The sequence below is a fragment of the Scylla paramamosain genome, chromosome 8 (genome assembly GCF_035594125.1).
Source record: "Scylla paramamosain isolate STU-SP2022 chromosome 8, ASM3559412v1, whole genome shotgun sequence".
Taxonomy (NCBI): domain Eukaryota; kingdom Metazoa; phylum Arthropoda; class Malacostraca; order Decapoda; family Portunidae; genus Scylla; species Scylla paramamosain.
In genome coordinates this window covers 12,881,958-12,902,870 of record NC_087158.1, presented here as the reverse complement: position 1 = coordinate 12,902,870, position 20,913 = coordinate 12,881,958, and the positions used below count along the sequence as shown (strand labels likewise).

General features: G+C 39.2%; 2 non-coding genes across 2 annotated transcripts; one reads left to right on the top strand and one right to left on the bottom strand.

Annotated features, from left to right (window-relative positions):
• The first annotated feature begins 18,450 nt into the window (after nt 1–18,450).
• Trnar-acg (transfer RNA arginine (anticodon ACG)) lies at nt 18,451–18,523 on the top strand. The gene has a single exon. It is a non-coding gene; the product is annotated as a tRNA-Arg (tRNA).
• A 789-nt stretch (nt 18,524–19,312) lies between these two features.
• Nucleotides 19,313–19,385, bottom strand: Trnar-acg (transfer RNA arginine (anticodon ACG)). Its single transcript has one exon. It is a non-coding gene; the product is annotated as a tRNA-Arg (tRNA).
• Between the last annotated feature and the right edge of the window lie 1,528 nt (nt 19,386–20,913).

The window sequence follows — 20,913 nt, the reverse complement described above, 5'->3', positions numbered from 1 at the left end:
GTAAGTATCAATGCTCTGATGACTGCAGCATCCATCCCTGTGGGGAAAAAAAAAAAAATGAAGGTGAAGTCGACAAATAAGAAAAATATAAAAAAAGGACATAAAACACAAGAGTAAACAACTTGATAGAAATATGGAGGAACGGCGCGATGGCAAATAAACAAAATGCCTGCAAAACAAAGTACGTGATAAATAATATAAATGAGAACTTGTGTTTGTGTGTGAGGGAAAGAGAGAAGGAAAGGGGAGGAGGGAGGGAGGGAGGGAAAGAGGGAGGGAGGGAGGAAAGAAGGAATGAATATAAGAAGGAAAGAAGGAAGTAAGGCAGGAAGTTGAGAGGGAAGGAAAGAAAGAAGAGATGTGAAAAAGACATCATAGATTATTGAAAGAAATGAAGGAAGGAATAAAGAAGAAGAAGAAGAAGAAGAAGAAGAAGAAGAAGGGAGTAAACAGGTGGTGTACGAAAAGGATTAAGAAATTATTATTAAGAGGAAATAAAAGAAAGAAGAAATTAACGAAGGAAGAAGGGAATGAAATATAGGAGAGCAGAGGAGAGAGAAGGAGAGGAGAGAGGAGGCATAAAAAAGCAGGAAGCCAGAAAGAGGGAGACAAATTGTTGATGTAGTAAAAAGTGCAAGTCATTAAGAAGTATACGAAAGAAGAGAAGGAGAAAGAAAAGGTTGACAGGTAAACTTAGACTACGGAAAGTAACGGGGAAGGTCAGAGGAGGGAATAGGGAGGGGAAGAAAGAAATTAATAAGAGAAGAATTTTAGGTAGAAGAGAAGGACGAGTGAGTAATAATTTTGTTTCCAGATGACTGTGTGTGTGTGTGTGTGTGTGTGTGTGTGTTTATCTTTTCTTTCATTTGCCTAACTTATACAAATAGAATAAATTTTAAACTTATTCTCATACTTAATGAATACATTGCTGAAAAAATCAAACATATAGAAAAAAAAAGAAACGCACACACACAACCCACACAGCCACACACACACACACACACACACACACACACACACACACACACACACACACACACACACACACAACACACACACACACACAACAGTTAGAGTATATAATTATTTCCAAGCCTTATTGCAATAAGTTTCCCAATGATTTCTTTAACAAGCCGTGTTTTGAAACGAAGAAAATAATAAGTGTATAGAGTTTTTTTTTTTACAATGATTATTCGATTGTATTTCATATTTTTCATTTTAAATTTTTTTTTTTTTTCTCTCTCTCCTCTCTCTCTCTCTCTCTCTCTCTCTCTCTCTCTCTCTCTCTCTCTCTCTCTCTCTCTCTTCTCTCTCTCTCTCTCTCTCTCTCTCTCTCTCTCTCTCTCATACTGTAGTCCTTTACTTTAATTATTCCAAAATGATAAATTGTTATATACGACAGCATGTTATTTACCACTGGTATCATCAAAAGTATTGCTGTTATTACTGATTATGAGGGCTAATATTTGTTGGAGTTTTCAGCCTTTTCCCAAGTATATTGACGACGAGAAGTTGGAACCCTAGATTGTGCACACTAAACAAGTCTGCTGAGAAGAAAGAACATGTGATATCTAATTTAATCAAGAGTTAAGTTACATCTAAAAAATAAAATGATAGAATAATATAAGACGCAACAGTTGTTAAGAATATTTACGGCATTATGTATGCGTCATAGTTATAAATGATACAGAAAGGTACGAAAGTTTTACAGATTTAGTAAATGAAAATAGAATAAGAGAAACGAGGCCATTTGGGAAAATGGAAGGTCAGGTCAACTGAGGTTAAAGAGATTATAGAAAATGATAGACATTAGAGAAGGCGGAAACAGGGACTAAAGTATTTACTCTTATTTGTGGCAACATGTTAATGCTATTTGTAGTAATAGCTGGAGGAGTACTACTACTACTTCTACTACTACTACTACTACTACTACTACTTTACTAGTAGTGGTGTTAGTGTTAGTAGTAGTAGTAATAGTAGTAGTAAAAGTTGTTGTTGTTGTAGTAGTACTAACATGAACACCATAAAATAACCACAATAACAACCACTGAAAAAAGAAAACGCAATACACATCAACAGAGGAGAAGGACGAGAACCATAATAGAAACTGCACAACAACGCTCTTTCATATCCTCCTTTCTCCTCCTCTTCCTCCTGCTGCTCCTCCACTCCCCCACCCTCCTCTCTCCTCCTCCTCTGCGTCCTGGCAGCGCACAACACAACACAGCGCAGCATTCCCAGGCAAATGGTGTCACACAATAAGTTAAGTCACCCCTTTTTCATAATATTTTTCTGAATAGCTCCCCGGCACGTTTCCTCGTCCATGCAGGGGAATACTCGGCGTGCCCCGCGGCGCTCCACCACCAGGTCTCGGGGCCTCTCTGTCCGGGAATGGGAGGTAAGGAAGGATATATTTCCGCGCCGCCAGCCAGCCTCGAGTGGTCAGTCAGTCAGCCAGCCCGGAAAAGTATTATGATTGTGGGACGGACGTCGGGTTCAAAAATAATAATAAGGACGACTGACATTTTCTTTCTAATTTCTTTTTTTTTATTTGTTTTCTTAAGTATTATAATCATGGCATGTCAGGTTCAAAATAATAACAATAATAATGACGAACGACATTTTTCTTCTCTTTGTCTTTTTTTCCTCTTCTTTTCTTCTCCTCGGGTTCAAAATAACGATAATAATGATAACGACGGCCGGCATTTTTCTCTTTTTTTTTCTTTTCTTTTTTTCTTTTTTTTTTTTTTTACAATTTTTTCTAGGCTATACGTAGCGCAGGTCCGCTCTGCTCAGCTCTGGTTCACTCTGGTGGGCGGGTTCGGTTCGGTCCTGAGCGTGTTAGATCTTTAAAAAGTATTGTCCCTTGTTACGCGGCAGGTTCGGACTAATGATGGAACTGCATTACGGGAAAACAAGGCAAGGAAGGAAGGAAGGGAGGGAGGGGGACGCTCAGGTCACGCGTTGCTTCAGAATGTTGTCGAGATAAAGGCTTGGGTGCTTCGAATCTTGTGACGCAAATTAATGTAAAAAAAAAGAGGTTGTATTAATCGAAGTGTTGTTTTTCATAAGGATTTTTTTTTAGTTTATTATTTATAGAAACCTGAACACCATCTATCAAACAGCCATGAACGATCGTCTCGTCCCCTGTTTGTAGTGCTATCCGTATAACGAGGTTAGGTTTGGTTAGAGTGTTTGTAAGTTCTTCTCTGTTGCTTCTTATGGTGACGAGCTGCAATTTTCCACTCGCCTGTCAAAGTTATTATTTTGATTGTGACTTGGCAATGATTCTTACGTCTATATTACTGATGAAGAGCAAAGTAGCCCCCAAGTCTTGGTATAAAGTTTGAGTATAATGATGACGCCTACACACACACACACACACACACACACACACACACACACACACACACACGTGGAATCCTTCGATGGTCTAACTACACAACAACAACAACAACAACAACAATAAACAACAACAACAACAACACACTACTTAAAGCGTTGCAGTTAATTATCACCACTTGTTTTCTCGCATTTTTTTTCCTATCAAGTGTGACAATAAGCAAGTATTTTCCCTCCTGCTTTACTTTTCATCTCTCTTCCTCAGTCCGTGTGCATAAAAGAAAGAAAATTCTAATGTCACCTACTGAAGTTGTCTGCGATATTTTTTTTTTCTGTTATGAAAGAAAAATTAAAAGAAGGAAGGAAGGAAGAGAGGAAAAGAAGAAAGGAAGGAAGAAGGACATTGCGAGTACGTCTCCCCCTAGAAGAAGGAAAGAGGGAAGGGAGGAAAAGAAGGAAGGAAGGAAGAGGGACATTGCGAGTACTTCACCACCCTAAAAGAAGGAAAGAAAAAAATAAGAAAAAATAAAAGGAGGAAAAGAAGAAAGAAAAATTAAAACGAAGGAAAGACGAAAAAGAAGGAGAAAGAATGAAAAGGGAGACTATGAGTTCTTCTCCTCCAGAAATGAAGGAAGGAAAGAAGGAAAGAAAAGAAGAAGGAAGGAAGAAAAAGAGAGAGACATTACGAGTACTTCTCCGCGTTTGTCCACGTCTATCTTTCCCCCATCCCTGGCCCCCACATTCTCTCTCTCTCTCTCTCTCTCTCTCTCTCTCTCTCTCTCTCTCTCTCTCTCTCTCTCTCTCTCTCTCTCTCTCTCTCTCTCTCTCTCTCTCTCTCTCTCTCCTATACAAGTCTTTATCTTTTTGGGAGTATTTCAAAACTTTCCTGACATCCTGCGGGGCTCTGAGGGAGATTATTTCTATTGAGCTGCGGGAAAGACTCAGCCTGGATCCTTTTGGGCGGCACGCTGATGATAAGACGAGGATCTGTGTGCTCTCCTTCCTCCTCCTCCTCCTCTTCCTCCCTCCTCAGCTCCTGCTTCTAGCGCTCTGTCTCCCCGTGTGTGTGTGTGTGTGTGTGTGTGTGTGTGTGTGTGTGTGTGTGTGTGGATGGATAGGTAGACGTGTGCAGTCCTCGTTGTTGTTGTTGTTGTTGCTGTTGTTGTTGTTACTTCTTCTTCTTCTTCTTTTTCTTTTTTCTTTTTCTTTTTCTTTTTCTTTTTCTTCTTCTTCCTATTCTTCTTCTATCGCATCACCAAGGACATCTCTCGCTCCTCACTCGTCACGCCCTTCAATGAGTAACACACAATTATAAAGATACATTTCACTCTTTAATATTCGCCAGGTATTACGAGCAGCTGGCTAGATCCACTGAGAACCTGACAGGTGTTGGAGGGATAGGACTCAGTACTTCCTTACATATTCACGAGGCAGATTTGCTTGTTCGGCTTCCATATTCACGTCCACGCCCACGCCACCACCCAGGCCCAGGCAGACTTACAATGGAAAGCTATATATATGCAAAATTAAGACGTATCGGTTCTGGGTAAGGCATTGTTGTGGAGTGACCTGTTGTAGTTAATTCATATACCTGATTTTTTTTTTTTTTTTTTTTGTCGTTTTGTTTACCTTCGTGATATTTTTTGCATGTGTATTGAACTTTATTCTCTCCCACGCGTACGTGCTGTTTTGTGTTTGTTTGTTTGTTTGTTTGTTTTTTTGAGGTGTCTAGATGTCTAAGTGTTTTTTTTTTCTTCTCTTTTTTTTTGTATTTTTGATTGATTGGGTGATTAGTTGTTTAATTTGCTTATTCATTTATTCATTTATTTGTGTGTGTGTATTTGCTATATGTGAATTTGTATTTCCTTTCCCTTTCCTATACGAGTTCCTATCCTTTACTCATCTTTTTTTCATAGTTCACGTGAAGTAACCATATTTTTCATATTTGTTCATTTCATCTTTTTTTTTTTCTTTTACTTTTTTTTCAGTACCCCAAGTGATGTTTCTGCGTTTTCTTTGCCTACCGTATGTAATTTTACAAACTTTAAAACACGTGCACGAACCACCGGGTGTCAGGTTTGAAAGTGATAGATAGATAGATAGATAGGTAAGTAGACGGACAGATAAGTGGTGAAATAGATAGGTAGATATATAGATTGATATATAAAAAGATGGACAGCTTCTTTTTGCACCATAACTTCCTTCCTCACTTCCCCTTACCTCACTAAATATTTTAAAAAACCTTGTTCAGCATGCGGGTACATGGAATTAAAATTACATAAAACCATACATACTGTAGTCCATCACATACACCTTTCACCACAGCTAACCTTTTCATGATACACCAGTACATGTAGATAATACGTACTACATAATATCAAAACGTATATGACATTTCAATTATACAAAACAACCTGATACTAAAATATAGACAATGCTGTATAATTCACAATATAAACCTTTACAATATTCATCTGCATTCGTAAAACACTCACAAAAATAATACAGGTGAGGTTAGGTTGGTTACGTTACGTTAGTTTAAGTTACGTTAGGTTAGGTTAGATTAGTTTAGGTTAGGTTAGTGAGAAGAGTGATGACTAAGAAGAATAACACTGCATTCATGAATATTTTCACAGGTAAGTTTTGATAAGCTTTGTTGCAGTGAGTGCGTGAGGTGACGTGGTTAGGTTAATGGAAAGAGTGAGTGAGTAAGATAATACATTCATGAGTAGTTTTGAGTGAGGTGACGTGAGCTGAGATAAGATTAGGTTGGGGTAAGTTAGGGTAGGTTAGGTTAGGTAAGATGGGGTTCGTTTAGTAGGAGATTATATAAATGTAGTGAAGTACACCACATTTATGAATAGGGGAGTTAAGTTAAGCTTTGTTGCAGTGAGTGAGATGACGTGAGGAAGGTTAGTGGGAAGTGTGGTAAATGTGATGAATCATGCATAGGTGAGTTCATGTAACTTTTGTTGCTGTGAATAAGTGAGATGACGTGAGGCTAGGTAAGGTTTTCAGGAAGTGTGGTGAGTGTGGTGAGTGTGGCGCGCGTTATGACCCCCCAGCACCAGCACGCCAATTGTCTCCGTGCACGGCGCCACCAGGTCCCCGCGGCTCCCCAGGGCTGCTTCTTGGTATTCCATGGCCATGTGTTGTGGCGTGAGGGAGAAAGAACTTCGTGGCACTTATTATTAACGCCACGTCTCCTGCTTCCCTCTTTCCTTGCTTGCTTGCGTGTGTGAGTGTGCAAGTGTGTGTGTGATGTCTGATGGCGGGAATGATAATAGTAATAGTGGTGGTGGTGGTGGTAATAACAGTAGTAGTAATGATAATGGTGATGATGATGATGATAATGATATAATAATAATAATAATAATAATAATAATAATAATAATAATAATATCGCTATTTTCTCTATACTTTTTTGTTTTTTTCTTATTCTCGTTTGCATTTTTTCAGTCTTGTTTTTTTTCTTTTCACCATCTTTCTTATACTTCATCATTGTTCTATTCTTGTTTTTTTCTTCTTCTTCTTCTTCTTCTTCTTCTTCTTCTTCTTCTTCTTCTTCTTCTTCTTCTTCTTCTTCTTCTTCTTCTTCTTCTTCTTCTTCTTCTTCTTCTTCTTCTTCTTCTTCTTCTTCTTCTTCTTCTTCTTCTTCTTCTTCTTCTTCTTCTTCTTCTTCTTCTTCTTCTTCTTCTTCTTCTTCTTCTTCTTCTTCTTCTTCTTCTTCTTCTTCTTCTTCTTCTTCTTCTTCTTCTTCTTCTTCTTCTTCTTCTTCTTCTTCTTCTTCTTCTTCTTCTTCTTCTACATCTTCATCATCATCATCATCATCATCATCAACATCATCATCATTATTATTATTATTATTATTAAAGAGCGTCGTCAATTTTACTACCTCGCAGAACCGAGAAACTGTAACTCATTTTGATCGTAAGTTGGACTGTGCAGTGATTGCCGTGCGTACCATGAGAGCCACTTTGACGAGCTGTTGAGTGGGATTAACATGGAATTGTGCTGGAAAACAAAAATTAAGCAAGTTTTATTGACGACGAGTTTGGAGAAGGAGGAGGAGGAGGAGGAGGAGGAGTGTTTACTAAATCCATTTGTTGAGATCAGCTGGCCAATAGAAGACTGGTCATGGTCGTAAAGTCTGTCATTTGTAACTTGGATAGGTCTTACGTAGGCGATGACCACCTATATTATTATTATTATTATTATTATTATTTATTATTATTATTATTATTATTATTATTATTATTATTAACTTTATCATCAGCATCATTATTATAACCACCATTTTCGTCATCAGTCATAATACTCAGAGAACCAATCACCTTTTACGAATTGCAATCTTTACTCCTGGTGAGGCAATGAGAAGGAAACGGAGAAAAGGAGAGACAGAGAAAGGGAAAAGAAAGAGGACGAGGAGGAGGAAACAGAAGAAGAAGAAGAAGAAGAAGAGGGAAGGGGAATCATCTGCTTGATAGGAAGATTGTTTCGTGACTCGAGCCAAATATAGAAATGCAATCACGATTTATTCACCGGAAGCAATTACTTTTCACCACAAGCTGGGCAATGAGGACAGGAATGTAGCTGTGATTGCCTTTTCATTCCCCTTCCAGTAATTGCAGGTGGGATACAGGTGCCCTTACGTGTGTGTGTGTGTGTGTGTGTGTGTGTGTGTGTGTGTGTGTGTGTGTGTGTGTGTGTGTGTGTGTGTGTGTGTGTGTGTGTAGTTGGAGTGAGAGACGCGTGAATTATCGATAAAGCGCAGGTGTGGTGTAATTCAGGTGCTCAGGTGTGGAATAATTGTATTTGGTAGGTAGACATGTGGCAGATGTAAAGTGCAGGTGTGGCATGGACAAGGTATAGACAATAAAAAGAGATAATACCATAAGGAACTAAAAATGATGATGAGACATGTAGAGTTAATAATAGAGAAAAATACAAATAAAAGGCAGAAGAAAAGGTAGTGCAAGCATGAGAGAAAGGGAAAAAAAAAGTGAGATATATTGGGATAAATTAAAGAAAAGGAAAGAAGAGAGAAAGACGTGTGGAAGGAAAAATCATTGAAAAATCGTTAATTATCTCTTTCTGCAATAATGGTTGTCCTTTCCTAATATTGAGAACGTTGTAAAATATTGTTTGCATGGACGCAAAAAAAAAAAATTCACCTGTTTACTTATTTATTTATTAATTCATTTATCTATCTATTCATTTATCCATGTATTTTTATGCTCCGAAACTATTTTGGGGACTAGTACAAAAATGCGTAAAAAAAAAGTTGAGAAAGTTGTCCAGCAAAGGAATTAAAGAAGGGATAAGGAGGCAGAGAAAGGTAAAGGGCGATTGTAAGGGCTCAGGGAGAGAGCAAGAAGACTGTGGACGATATGAGAGGGCGCAGAGACGAGAAAAGAAAGAAAGATAAAGGGACAATAAAGAACACAGACAGAGCATGTACGTGATTGACTCAGTTAAGATGTTTAAGAGAGCAGTTGATTTAGTGATTAACTGATTAGGAGTGCGTTAGAAAAGGAATTTCTGATTGTTTGATAGTGCGTTAGAAAAAAAAAAGTGCTGATTAAAAGGGCATTAGAGAAAGAAACTGATCGATTAAAACGGCATTAGAGTAGGAAACTGACTAATTAGGAGTGCGTTAGAAAAGGAAACTTGCTGATTAGGAGTGCGTTAGAAAAGGAAACTTGCTGATTAGGAGTGCGTTAGAAAAGGAAACTTGCTGATTAGGAGTGCGTTAGAAAAGGAAACTTGCTGATTAGGAGTGCGTTAGAAGAGGAAAATGATTAGGAGTGAATTAGAAAAGGAATTTTGTTGATTAGAAATGAGTTAGAAAGGGTATTGATTAGAAGGGTATTAGAAACTGATTAAAAATGCAATAAAAAAAAGAAACTGACTGACTACGAGTGTTAGAAAAGAAAATTGAACTGATTGATCGTGCATAAGAAAAGAAGACTTGACTGATAGGTTTAAAGCATTACAACGACAGGATCGTCAGGTGCCACGAAGGTCAAGGTAGAAACACGCTGTCCTCGTCATCATCGTTAGAGTCTTCATGTAACTCGCTTGGTGGTAACTCGAGACACACCTGTAATTTACTGTCTGTATGTATCACTCCTCCATCCTGTTACCTGCTCTTAATGACTTACCAGGTATCTTTCTCCTCGCCTTCGCTCTCCTCTACGACACCTGCGTTACCATTTTGACACAGGTGCGTTGGAGTCACTGGTAATTGTTGCATCTTGTCACCTGCCTAATGACATCCCGGGGCGTTCTGTTTCTCACCTTTACTCTTCGTTACATCACCTGTGTTGAGAGTAAATTTTTGATGCTGTTTTGATTTTTTTTTTATTAGTATTTGGATTGGAATAACAAAATGTGACAAAGCAGCACTAGTTTATATACTTTATACTTTATTTACGTATTTATTACTATTATTGTAGCATCACTATCTATTAATCATTACTAGTTTGCATCACTTTACGTTACCTGACATCCATAAGTATAGCACAATTTAACCTTATTTACTAACTAATGTTATATTATTACCACTAGTTATTGCTTCTTCATTACTATTGCTTTACTATATGTTTTATCCTACTTCTCCTTACTTTGGTAATTCCACGCACTTGCCTCATCTTCTACCGAGATCTTTCATATTTGCTACCCCACACCTCTTACTTTAGATCAGATAGTGTAAGTTCCTCCCAAACAACCTCGTAAGGAGCAACAAATCTGCTGCGGTTTGTTTTTTCTCGAGTTATGTGGAGTAACTTGGAAATTCTGACTTTGAAGGAACAACTTTGCTACTGATTGTTCTTCCTCTTAGTATTAGTAACTTGAAACTCTTGTCCCTGAAGTAACTCATTTTCTGCGTTTGCTCTTCCTCGTAGCATTAGTAACTGAAGATTGTGACAGTAAAGTAACAAATTTGCTGCTGTTTGTTCTCCCTCGTAGTAGTAGTAACTTGAAACTTCTGTCCCCTGGAGCAACAAATCTGCAGCGGTTTGTTGTTCATCGTAGTATTAGTAACTTAAAACTTGCAACCGTCCTCCCGCAGCCCCATTATGCTTCAAGGTGCGCTCTAATGAGGAAGATGCGCACGGTGGCCTTGGAGTAATTAATGGCTGTGGAGGGACGCCGTGCAGGTGAGGCGTCGTTAATTAAAGGAAAAATGTGAGGCCTTGCAGGGAGTGACATCCATGACACCAGGGGCAATTATGGCCAGGCGTACAAACACAAGTGCTCGTTAGCTCATTGAGGGACGGACGGCTATGCTGTGCGTGTGTAGGGGAGGGGGTATGATTCTTTATTATTTTTATTTATTTATTTATTTTATTTTGTTTTATTTATTTATTTTTTTTGTGTGTGTTATGGATGTTGATATATTTTGTATAATTTTCATGTAGACTATGATAAGTAAAGTATCTATCTATCTATCTATCTATCTATCTATCTATCTATCTATCTATCTATCTATCTATCTATCTATCTATTTATCTATCTATCCATTTAATCCTCAATTTATCTGCCTATCTGTATGTGTGTGTGTGTGTGTGTGTGTGTGTGTGTGTGTGTTTGTTTTTGTGTGCGTGTTACCTGTCCATCTCTTTTATCAATAAGTATGTAGATACGCCAACGGGTGTTAACTTTATGATTACCGATCACAGTATGACAAGTTACTGTACTTGATCGACCCTTAAACACCTTACGAAACAAAAATAAAGCCACGGACAATAAAAGATTTGAATCTTGTGATCAGTCCTTTCCGATATTCTTGAGCTTGCACCAGACCAATTTCTCAAGACTGAGAAGAAACAGAAGGAGTCAGAGAGGTAGTCTTCCTTCCCTCATTTTATAGTCATTACAGCCGATACCGAATTTAGGCGTAGAGACAAATCTTATTACAGGAGACACTGAAAACACAGATACTTTTAATGTTTCGTGCTACATCTAATTATGTTTTATCGTGGAAGCACTTTTTTTTTTTCTTTTTTTTTTTTTTTTTTACATAGGAGCACCGTCCAAGGGCAACAAAACTGTAAGGGGAGAAAAAAAAAAAAGATCTTACTGAGGCCCCGGTCCCCAAACAGAGTCAAAAGAGGTCGTCAAAATTTAAAGGATAAGTGTCTTGAAATCTCCGTCTTGAAAGAATTCAAGTCATAGGAAGAAGGAAATACAGAAGCAGGCACGGAGATTGATTTGTAAACGTAAAGAAAAAAAAAAAGTTGGCCATGAGTGACACATTGTTGTAGGGTGATGAGGTAACAATTATGGCAATGTTCAGGTCCAGGGGTAACAGCAAAACACTGTGTAAAATAGCGCCAAATATAATACAAAGACTGCCAGGCACAGAGTATGACTTGATGACCCGGAGGCAGGGCCGCTGACTACAGAGGCGAGTGGGACGCCACAGATTTCAAAACAGGGATATGAGAAGAAAGTGCTGAAATAGAGTTTTAGATGACTGGAACAGACCCAATAGTCAGGTTGTGAGTGCCGAGTATATAGAAAGAATTAAATGATTAGACAAACTTATAGATAGAGATGATTGATTTTATACAGAATTCCTACGTGTAGACCTACTAGATCCTTGTAATTTCCCTTATGTTCTAATGTTCCACCACACACGAGACCGGGATGCGCTGGCGGAGAGGAGAGAGTCTGGTGCATTACTGAAATAGACCGCTTGTTTATTTATTTTTTTCTCTCTCTCTCTCTCTCCTCTCTCTCTCTCTCTCTCTCTCTCTCTCTCTTCTCTCTCTCTCTCTCCTCTCTTCTCTCTCTCTCTCTCTCTCTCTCTCTCTCTCTCTCTCTCTCTCTCTCTCTCTCTCTCTCTCTCTCTCTCTCTCTCTCTCAATCAGCTTGGTGGACTTCCTGGGCCTCGATAAACCTGGAAAATTAACAGGGACGCAGGAGGCTTTGTCTCGCCAGAACCAGAGGAACAGTAAGGCTGGGGCACGCTCGGCTCTGCTCGACTCAGTTTGGTTCGTCCCGGGAAGAGTAAAAGCAGAAGGGAGGAAAAAATACAATGACCTGGAAGTCACTTGAATGTTTCATTGTTTTATTGTTTCCTGGACCGATAACGATTACAGTGGAGGGGGAAAAAAAGGGATGAAAAAAATAGAATGGTGAAAAATGTAAGAGTAAATGCAACTTGTTTAGATTTCTTAATTTAGTTTTCTTTATGATTTCAGTTTTGCAATTTTTTTCCTTCAATGTTTTTTTTCTTTTCATTGGCTGAGTTTCGAGTGTCAATAGTTATAAACGTTTGTTTATTTTTGTATTCATTTATATATGTATTTATTTATTCTTTCATTCTTTCATTCGTTTGCTCATTTATTTATCCATTGCCATATTCTCTTAAAAAGATGTATATTCTCGATACAGACATTTCTTACCTCATTGTATTGTTTTGTATTCACTTTCCTATTCAGAGAGAGAGAGAGAGAGAGAGAGAGAGAGAGAGAGAGAGAGAGAGAGAGAGAGAGAGAGAGAGAGAGAGAGAGGAGGAGGAGGAGGAGGAGGAGGAGGAGGAGGAGGAGGAAGGAAACGTAAGAGAATAAGAGAAGGGAGAGAGTGAGAGACGGAGGGAACAAGAACAGGAAGGAGAAGAATGAATAAAAAAGGCCTTTGGAGTGAAGTGAATGAAAAATTGAAAGGGGAAACTGGAATGAGAAAACAAAATGAAAAATATCACAGTAAACTACAATAGGAAAAGAGAAGGGTAAGGAGAGGGAGTGAAGGTGGAAAGACCCATATATCTAAAAGGAAAGATGGAAGAAAGAAGTAAGAAAAAAAAGGAGACAAATGAAGGAAGCATATTGAGAGAATGTGGAAATGAGAAAATCAGAAGGAAGGAAGGTTTAGAAATAGCTGAGAGAGAGAGAGAGAGAGAGAGAGAGAGAGAGAGAGAGAGAGAGAGAGAGAGAGAGAGAGAGAGAGAGAGAGAGAGAGGTAAGGAAATTCAACTCTCAAAAATAAAAGGAAGGAAGGAAGGAAGGAAGGCCTGAGTACTAAAAGAAAGTCTGTTTTCAACTCCTCGACCAAATCTTTTACGGCTTTGTCCCTTGATAGACAGATAGATAGACAGGCAGACAGACAGACAGACAGATAGATAAAGACAGACAGACAGACAGACAGATAGACAGATAGATAGATAGATAGATAGATAGATAGACAGATAGATAGACAGGCACACAAACAGATAGATAGATAGGTAGATAAATAGAAAGACGGATTGACAGATAGATAGATGTAGATAAGTAAATAGATTGAATGAAAAAGAATTATAGATAAATAGATAGGAAGAGACAGATATAAATAGATATAGATATATGGAGAAAATTATGACAAAACAGATAAATAAGCTGATAAACTGAATTGATTTATGAGCTTAGAATGAGGAAAAACTGGTCTGAAAATATGACTTTTACTTACCAACATATCATTTAAACAAGGAATCATTATCAGATGGAAAGTTGTGGTATCTTAACAACACACAGCTATGATTTTTTTTATGTAAATACTTTATGGAGTTCACTTCATGTAAATTCGAAGTAAAACTGTTATGTTATTCACCCCATGATAAATCTTCTCCAAGTTAATTAACCCAACCTAACTTAACATAATTTAAAGTTTTCTCATCGGGGGTAATGTTTTTTGGAGGAGATCCCGTGGCTGGAATGTTCACGGGGGATATATATGGCAGTGAAGTTAGGATATACGCTGCTTGGCATTTCTTTACTTCACTTTTACTCTCATCCCTCTCTCTGTCTCGGATAGTGGTGCAAGCAATTGACACTAGTACAAGCTCTGCTCAGAAGCCAATCAACCTGTCATATTTACTTTCACTATGTGTTTTAGTTTCCTTCAAGCTTTTTATCTTTTTTTTTTTTTTTTGCGCACAAAGGAGGCAGACCAAGAGTAGAAATAAAGTAGCTTACTATATTTACCTCCGGCGTGATTAGCGTCTTCCCTTCAGTCCTAAGGCCGTCTGATCTGCTAAGAGTATTCCCTTATGCACAAGGAAGTCAGACCAAAAGCAGGAACATATTCAGGAAAAGAAAAAAATTTTAATTGTTTCATTACCCCCACCCCCCAAAAAAAAGAGAAAATATTTCAAAGAATCTAAAAAAAAAAAAAAAAAACAGTCAAGCTGTCAAGATTTTGTATTAGATTCTCAGCAAACCAGAGGAGCTGAGACTGAGGGGAAGAGCAAACAAAGGAGGAGTGAATACCGCGTGTGACTGGACTGCTGATCATCACTACATCACGCCTCCGTCCTCCGTCACCTGCCCTCCCTCTGACGCTAAGAAAGAGAAAAGCTTGAATTACACTTATTTTCTGCTGAGCCTGGAACCTGGAAAGGAACTAAATTGGGTGGAGTAGGTGGAGTGGCATTATGGGGGCAATGAACGGTACGAGGTGCAAGGAAACATGCGACGGAACTGAACGGAAAGGAACGGAATGAGACGGAACAGATGGAGTGATGCAGCGGAAATGAACGAGACGTGGTACAAAGAAAGGTGATGCAATGGAAATGAACGGAAAGGAACTCCAGTCTTTTTACACGTGGAAGGGGAATGATTTAACGCTGCAGTATTTTAACACGCGTAAGGAAATGTTACGATAAGAAGTCCAGAAGCAAAGCAACACAGCAACTTGGACGGTTTTTTGTTCTCACTGAAGTAATGTACCACTGCGGTACATTACTTCATCACCTTCAATTCCAAGCCATCTTAGTGCAGTATCTCTCCCCCTGATGTGCCTCCCTTTGCCAGATATAGGAAGCGCTCTGTTTCTTCCATCCAGTGGTGGTGTCAGTGACAGTCTGCCGCTTCACTTACAGATACGAGAAGAAAATGGTAACACTGGTATGACTTTTGTTTGTTTGCTTTATTTTATTTCTTCTTCTTCTTCTTCTTCTTCTTCTTCTTCTTCTTCTTCTTCTTGCTTCTTCTTCTTCTTCTTCTTCTTCTTCTTCTTCTTCTTCTTCTTCTTCTTCTTCTTCTTCTTCTTCTTCTTCTTCTTCTTCTTCTTCTTCTTCTTCTTCTTCTTCTTCTTCTTCTTCTTCTTCTTCTTCTTTCTTCTTCTTCTTCTTCTTCTTCTTCTTCTTCTTCTTCTTCTTCTTCTTCTTCTTCTTCTTCTCTTTCTTCTTCTTCTTCTTCTCTTCTTCTTATTATTATTATTATTATTATTATTATTATTATCGTATCTTCTTCTTTCTCCTCCTCCTCCTCCTCCTCCTCCTCCTCCAGAACATCCTCACAAAAAGGCAGAAGACGCAGCAGTGAAGGACGAGTTGAGTCAGAGGTTTATAATGAATCTTGGGAATGAAAGAGATACTTTTATGTTAACCCGGGGGAAATTATGTCTCCTCATCTCTGTCTGTGTGTCCGTCTGTCTGTCTATCTATCTGCCCGTCTGTCTGTTTGCGCGCCGAGTTTACCCCAAAAAGAGAACGAGGCAAAGTCAAAAGGATAAAAAGATAGATATGAAAAAGAACATCTATTCTATCTGAAGGCAAGCCAATTTCTTTCTTCATTTTCCGTTTTCTTTTTGAGGGTAAAGCTTGCAAGGAGAGAGAGAGAGAGAGAGAGGAGAGAGAGAGAGAGAGAGAGAGAGAGAGAGAGAGAGAGAGAGAGAGAGAGAGGAGAGAGAGAGAGGAGAGAGAGAGAGAGAGAGAAGGATTGGTCCTTGGTAATAATTGTTCGTGTCGTCTTTGTTGGTTTGTTTGTTTGTTTGAACATTTTATGGCATGAAGGTGATATTTTTGTTTGTTTATGGCTCTCATTTTTTTATTTTATTTTTTTTATTTGCATGCTGGTATTTTTTTTCTTTTTTCCTCTGTTTGCGTTGCTTCTCCCCTTTCGTTCAATCTTTTTTTTCATTGCTTTCCTTCTTTTCTGAAATATTTTTTTTATTTCTTATTTTTGTTTACGCTGCTTTCTTCTCTTCCTTCATTTGCTAGTTATATATTTGTGCTGTTTCTCTCTTTTTATTTTTGCTTTCTTACACTTACTTTTTTCTCTATATTCGTTGTTTTATTATTTTTGTTGTTTTATTAATATATCTTGTAAAATATTAAAAAAAGAATAAGAAGTAGAAGAGAGAGAGAGAGAGAGAGAGAGAGAGAGAGAGAGAGGAGAGGAGAGAGAGAGAGAGAGAGAGAGAGAGAGAGAGAGAGAGAGAGAGTGTGTGTACCCATAGATAGGTAAGGATAGGTAGGGTAGGAATAGGTAGGATTTTTCGTTCAGGTAGTGAACGAAACTTGCACCGTTTTTGCATCTGTTGAGATGTCACCACCTAGCACAGAGTGATCACAAGGTGCTGATGTTAAGTCTACGTCTGCTGGATGTTGCCGGCTGCACCTTCCCGAGGGCAGTTAGCAACTGGCTGTGCGTGCGGCAGGAGTGCTACCAAGCAAGCCTGCCGGTGTGTCTCCGTTGAACTCAGTGCCGTGAGTGTGTGCACAAAATCTAAAAAAAAACTAAAAATTAAGTGTTGATGTCGCTGTGAACTGATAACAAACCATTGTCTTATTCCCAGTCTTCCAGTAATCCGAGATCCAACACCACCACGCTACTGTAACACCCCGTAACCAGTGAACCCCTGTTGTTGGTGGAAATAAATTGTATATACTGACTTGTTTCAAACTTTCTTTCAAACATACTCACATCACACTACCTGTAAATCAAATGTTCCTGCCACTGCCGCGACAAACAGCCGAGTAGAGGAACAAAAGAGAGAGAGAGAGAGAGAGAGAGAGAGAGAGAGAGAGAGAGAGAGAGAGAGAGAGAGAGAGAGAGAGAGAGAGAGAGAGAGAGAGAGAGAGGGGGGGGGGGATACGTAAGAAAAGGGTGCTCTTATATTATTTTCGTTGATTAATCTTTTTTCTTCATCTTCAACTACAAAGAATTGGAGGCGATTCCTTTATACGTTTTACTGGCTGGAAGATGATTTAACTGTGTGTGTGTGTGTGTGTGTGTGTGTGTGTGTGTGTGTGTGTGTGAGTGTGTAGTAGTGGTAGTAGTAGGAGTAGTAGTAGTACTGCGTAATTACTTTATCACAGATTAGTTCAATATTTAATACCTGGACAGTGGAGGAGGAGGAGGAGGAGGAGGAGGAGGAGGAGGAGGAGGAGGAGGAGGTGGAGGAGGAGGAGGAGGAGGAGGAGGAGGAGGAGGAGGAGGAGGAACAGAAATGATTATTCATCAGCATCTGCATTCCATATTCCTTACCCAGGTGAGATGTGACACTGCCAGGTATTCAATTATTTAACACCTGGTGACGGCTTCTCCTTCTTTGTGGGGAGTGTGTGTGTGTGTGTGTGTGTGTGTGTGTGTGTGTGTGTGTGTGTGTGTATGTGTGTGTGTGTGTGTGTATGTGTGTGTGTGTGTGTGTGTGTGTGTGTGTGTGTGTGTGTGTGTGTGTGTGTGTGTGTGTGTGTGTTTGTGTGAGTGGAGGGAGGGAAAGCGTAAGTATGAGTTTGTGTGTTAGCGGGGGTGTGGTGTAACAAGTCCTAGCAAAAGAAATGCCAAACAACAACATAAGATAAGGGTATGATAGGTTAAATACAATGGCTAGGCAATTAGCGAAAGGTACATACAGGTAAACTTAAGTAAAAGTTTAGAATTTAAAAGTTATGTACGTAAGTTAGCCGCGTTAACAATTCCTTGAAGTAAATCGATTAGCCTCAATGATGCAGTTTCTAAGTCAAGGCTGCGAGAAGGAGAAGAAAAATGAAACTTCACAGTAATGCTTTTCTTTTGGTCCTCTGGGCAGGAAGGGAACGAATGGGACTAAGTGAGAGTGAGCGAAGGAGTGTGGAACTGAAGGAGGGAGGAAGGAAGGGATTGAAAGAGTGAGGCTGTGAGAGAGCAGGGGGTTGTGAGTGAGTGGGGGAGTGAGTGAGTGAGCAGGATAGTGAGTGAGAGAGTAAGTGTAAATGTGTGGTGCTTATTGACGAAAGGTGTGCACACTCAATGTGTGCTATGGGATAGTGCAGTGCTCTCTTCTCTAACTCCAACTCCTATTCCTGCTCTTTCTTTTCTTCCTCTTAATCTTTCTCCTGTGCCACTTCACAGCACAGGCCTCGTGGCGCAACGGATAACGCGTCTGACTACGGATCAGAAGATTCCAGGTTCGAATCCTGGCGAGGTCGTCAAAGTCGGTGGTCGTTATTTTCCTGTTTGACAAATATACTGGACTTTTTTCGAAGAATGTATTTGTAACGATGACGCATTAACAGTGGATATTATTTACCTAGACTTCCAGAATGTTTTTGACACTATTCCCCATAAGAGACTTATCAGTAAAGTAAAAGCTCACGGCATAGCCGGAAATACCCTGAATTGGCTGGGAAACTGACTGTCAGACAGAAAACAACGTGTTGTAATAAACGGAAAAGAGTCATATTGGCATAATGAAAATAGCGGCGTTCCTCAAGGCTTTGTGTTAGGGCCAGTGCTTTTTATAATATAGATTAATAATGTTGATGAAGTAATCAATTGTAAAATAAGTAAAGTCGCAGATGACACCAAAATAACAAGTAAAGTAACGTCAACGTCACACTGGCAGGAACTACAATGTGACCTCAACAAACTAACAAGCGGGGCAGAAAAATACAAGATGGGATTCAAAATAGAAAAATGTAAAGTTTTTTTTTCCTTATCGGGATCAATAGTGTTCACGCGAGGTATGAAATGTATAATACGCCACTGTCAGGTACTGAAAAAGAAAAAGGCCTTGGTGTTGTAGTGCCGAAAGATATAAAACCAATTCAAGCTGTTTCCGGCTATGCCGTGAGGTTTTCTTTTACTAATGAGTCTCTTCTGGAAGTCTAAGTAAATAATATCCATTTTTTTTTGTGTGTCATCGTAAAAAAATAAATATTTAAAAAAAGAAGTCCGGTACGTCTGTCAAGCATGAAAATAACAATCAAGGGTGTCGTCGACCTCGCCAGGATTCGAACCTGGAATCTTCTGATCCGTAGTCAGACGCGTTATCCGTTGCGCCACGAGGCCTGTGCGAGGAGAGGGAGGAGGAGAAAAAGGAAAAAGAAGTGGGCAAGGACGAAATGAAAGGCTTTATATTTTTCAGTATTGAATTGCATTTGTTATTTTCAGCCTAGCCTGAAGGTGCATTGAGATCACACTGTAGTTCCAGCCACTGTGACGTTGACGCTGCTTTTACTTCTCATGACCGTCAGCCTCCTCCACACAGGACTCCGAATTAGCGTCGTGCTCACATTTGGTATTCATTCTTCTAGCTAACTTTCTGCCTTTGCACCGACAAACTTTCAAACATACACAAAAAAGAAGGTAAAAGAAAAGATAGCAATTAATAACAGACGCAGCGTGATAGACACCACATCGCATTTCATGACACCAAACAAAACAAACTAAGAAGAAAAAGAAAGAAAAATCAAAGCAAGACGCCACTGATGCTTACTACAATTGTTTGAGAGAGAGAGAGAGAGGAGAGAGAGAGAGAGAGAGAGAGAGAGAGAGAGAGAGAGAGAGAGAGAGAGAGAGAGAGACAGAGAGACAGGAAGTATCAAGACACGTTCGAAATTAAATTGGTCGACTTCTTTAAAACTTACTCTTATAATTATCTTTTTTCCTCAATAGAGCAAGGTTCTCTCTCTCTCTCTCTCCTTAACACTTAAGAAGATAAAAAAAATATGCTGGAATATTGTATTATTTCTGTGCTATGGTTACTCTCACTTTTCCTCCTCGACATCCCTCCAGTATGAATATTAAAGTATGAGTATTAGACGAACCTATCTATGTGCATCTATATACATGCGTAAAAATGATAAAAGATATAACAGAAAACAATCCGACAGCTCTACCTATCCCTAAGTACAATGATATACTTAGAGGACAATATTGAACACTTGTATATGATTACAGAGGGAGTGTAAAACATGCATATATATAGATGGACTGATTTACCACGTGCAATTGACTCTTGAATCTGGGAATAAGGTTCTTCTATCAACTGTTTTTATCTGGTACGAAGGGAAAAGGGATTTTTATTTTGAATCATGCGGTCTCTTCGGTGTTGATGTCCAGAGAGAGAGAGAGAGAGAGAGAGAGAGAGAGAGAGAGAGAGAGAGAGAGAGAGAGAGAGAGAGAGAGAGAGAGAGAGAGACGAAAACAGACTGACTGACGCCAACTAGATGATAATGCCCAGAAAAAAAGAAAAAAAAACACCCACACATAATCACACACACACACACACACACACACACACACACACACACACACACACACACACACACACACACACACACACACACACACACACACACACATACGGCCGGTAGGTAGAAATGATAAAAGAAAAGAAGGCGTTGTGTTGATGTGCTTGTAAATCTGCGTCTGAGGCCAATTACACAGGTGCTTGTCTGCAATCATGGACCTGTGTGGCTGTTTGCAGGTGTGGGGGGCTGGCTTGCGCTGGCCCGGGAACGTTACTAATGCAGGAAAGGCAGCGTGATGGTGGTAGTGGTGGTGGTGGTGCTGGTGGTTTAATTTTTCTCTTCCT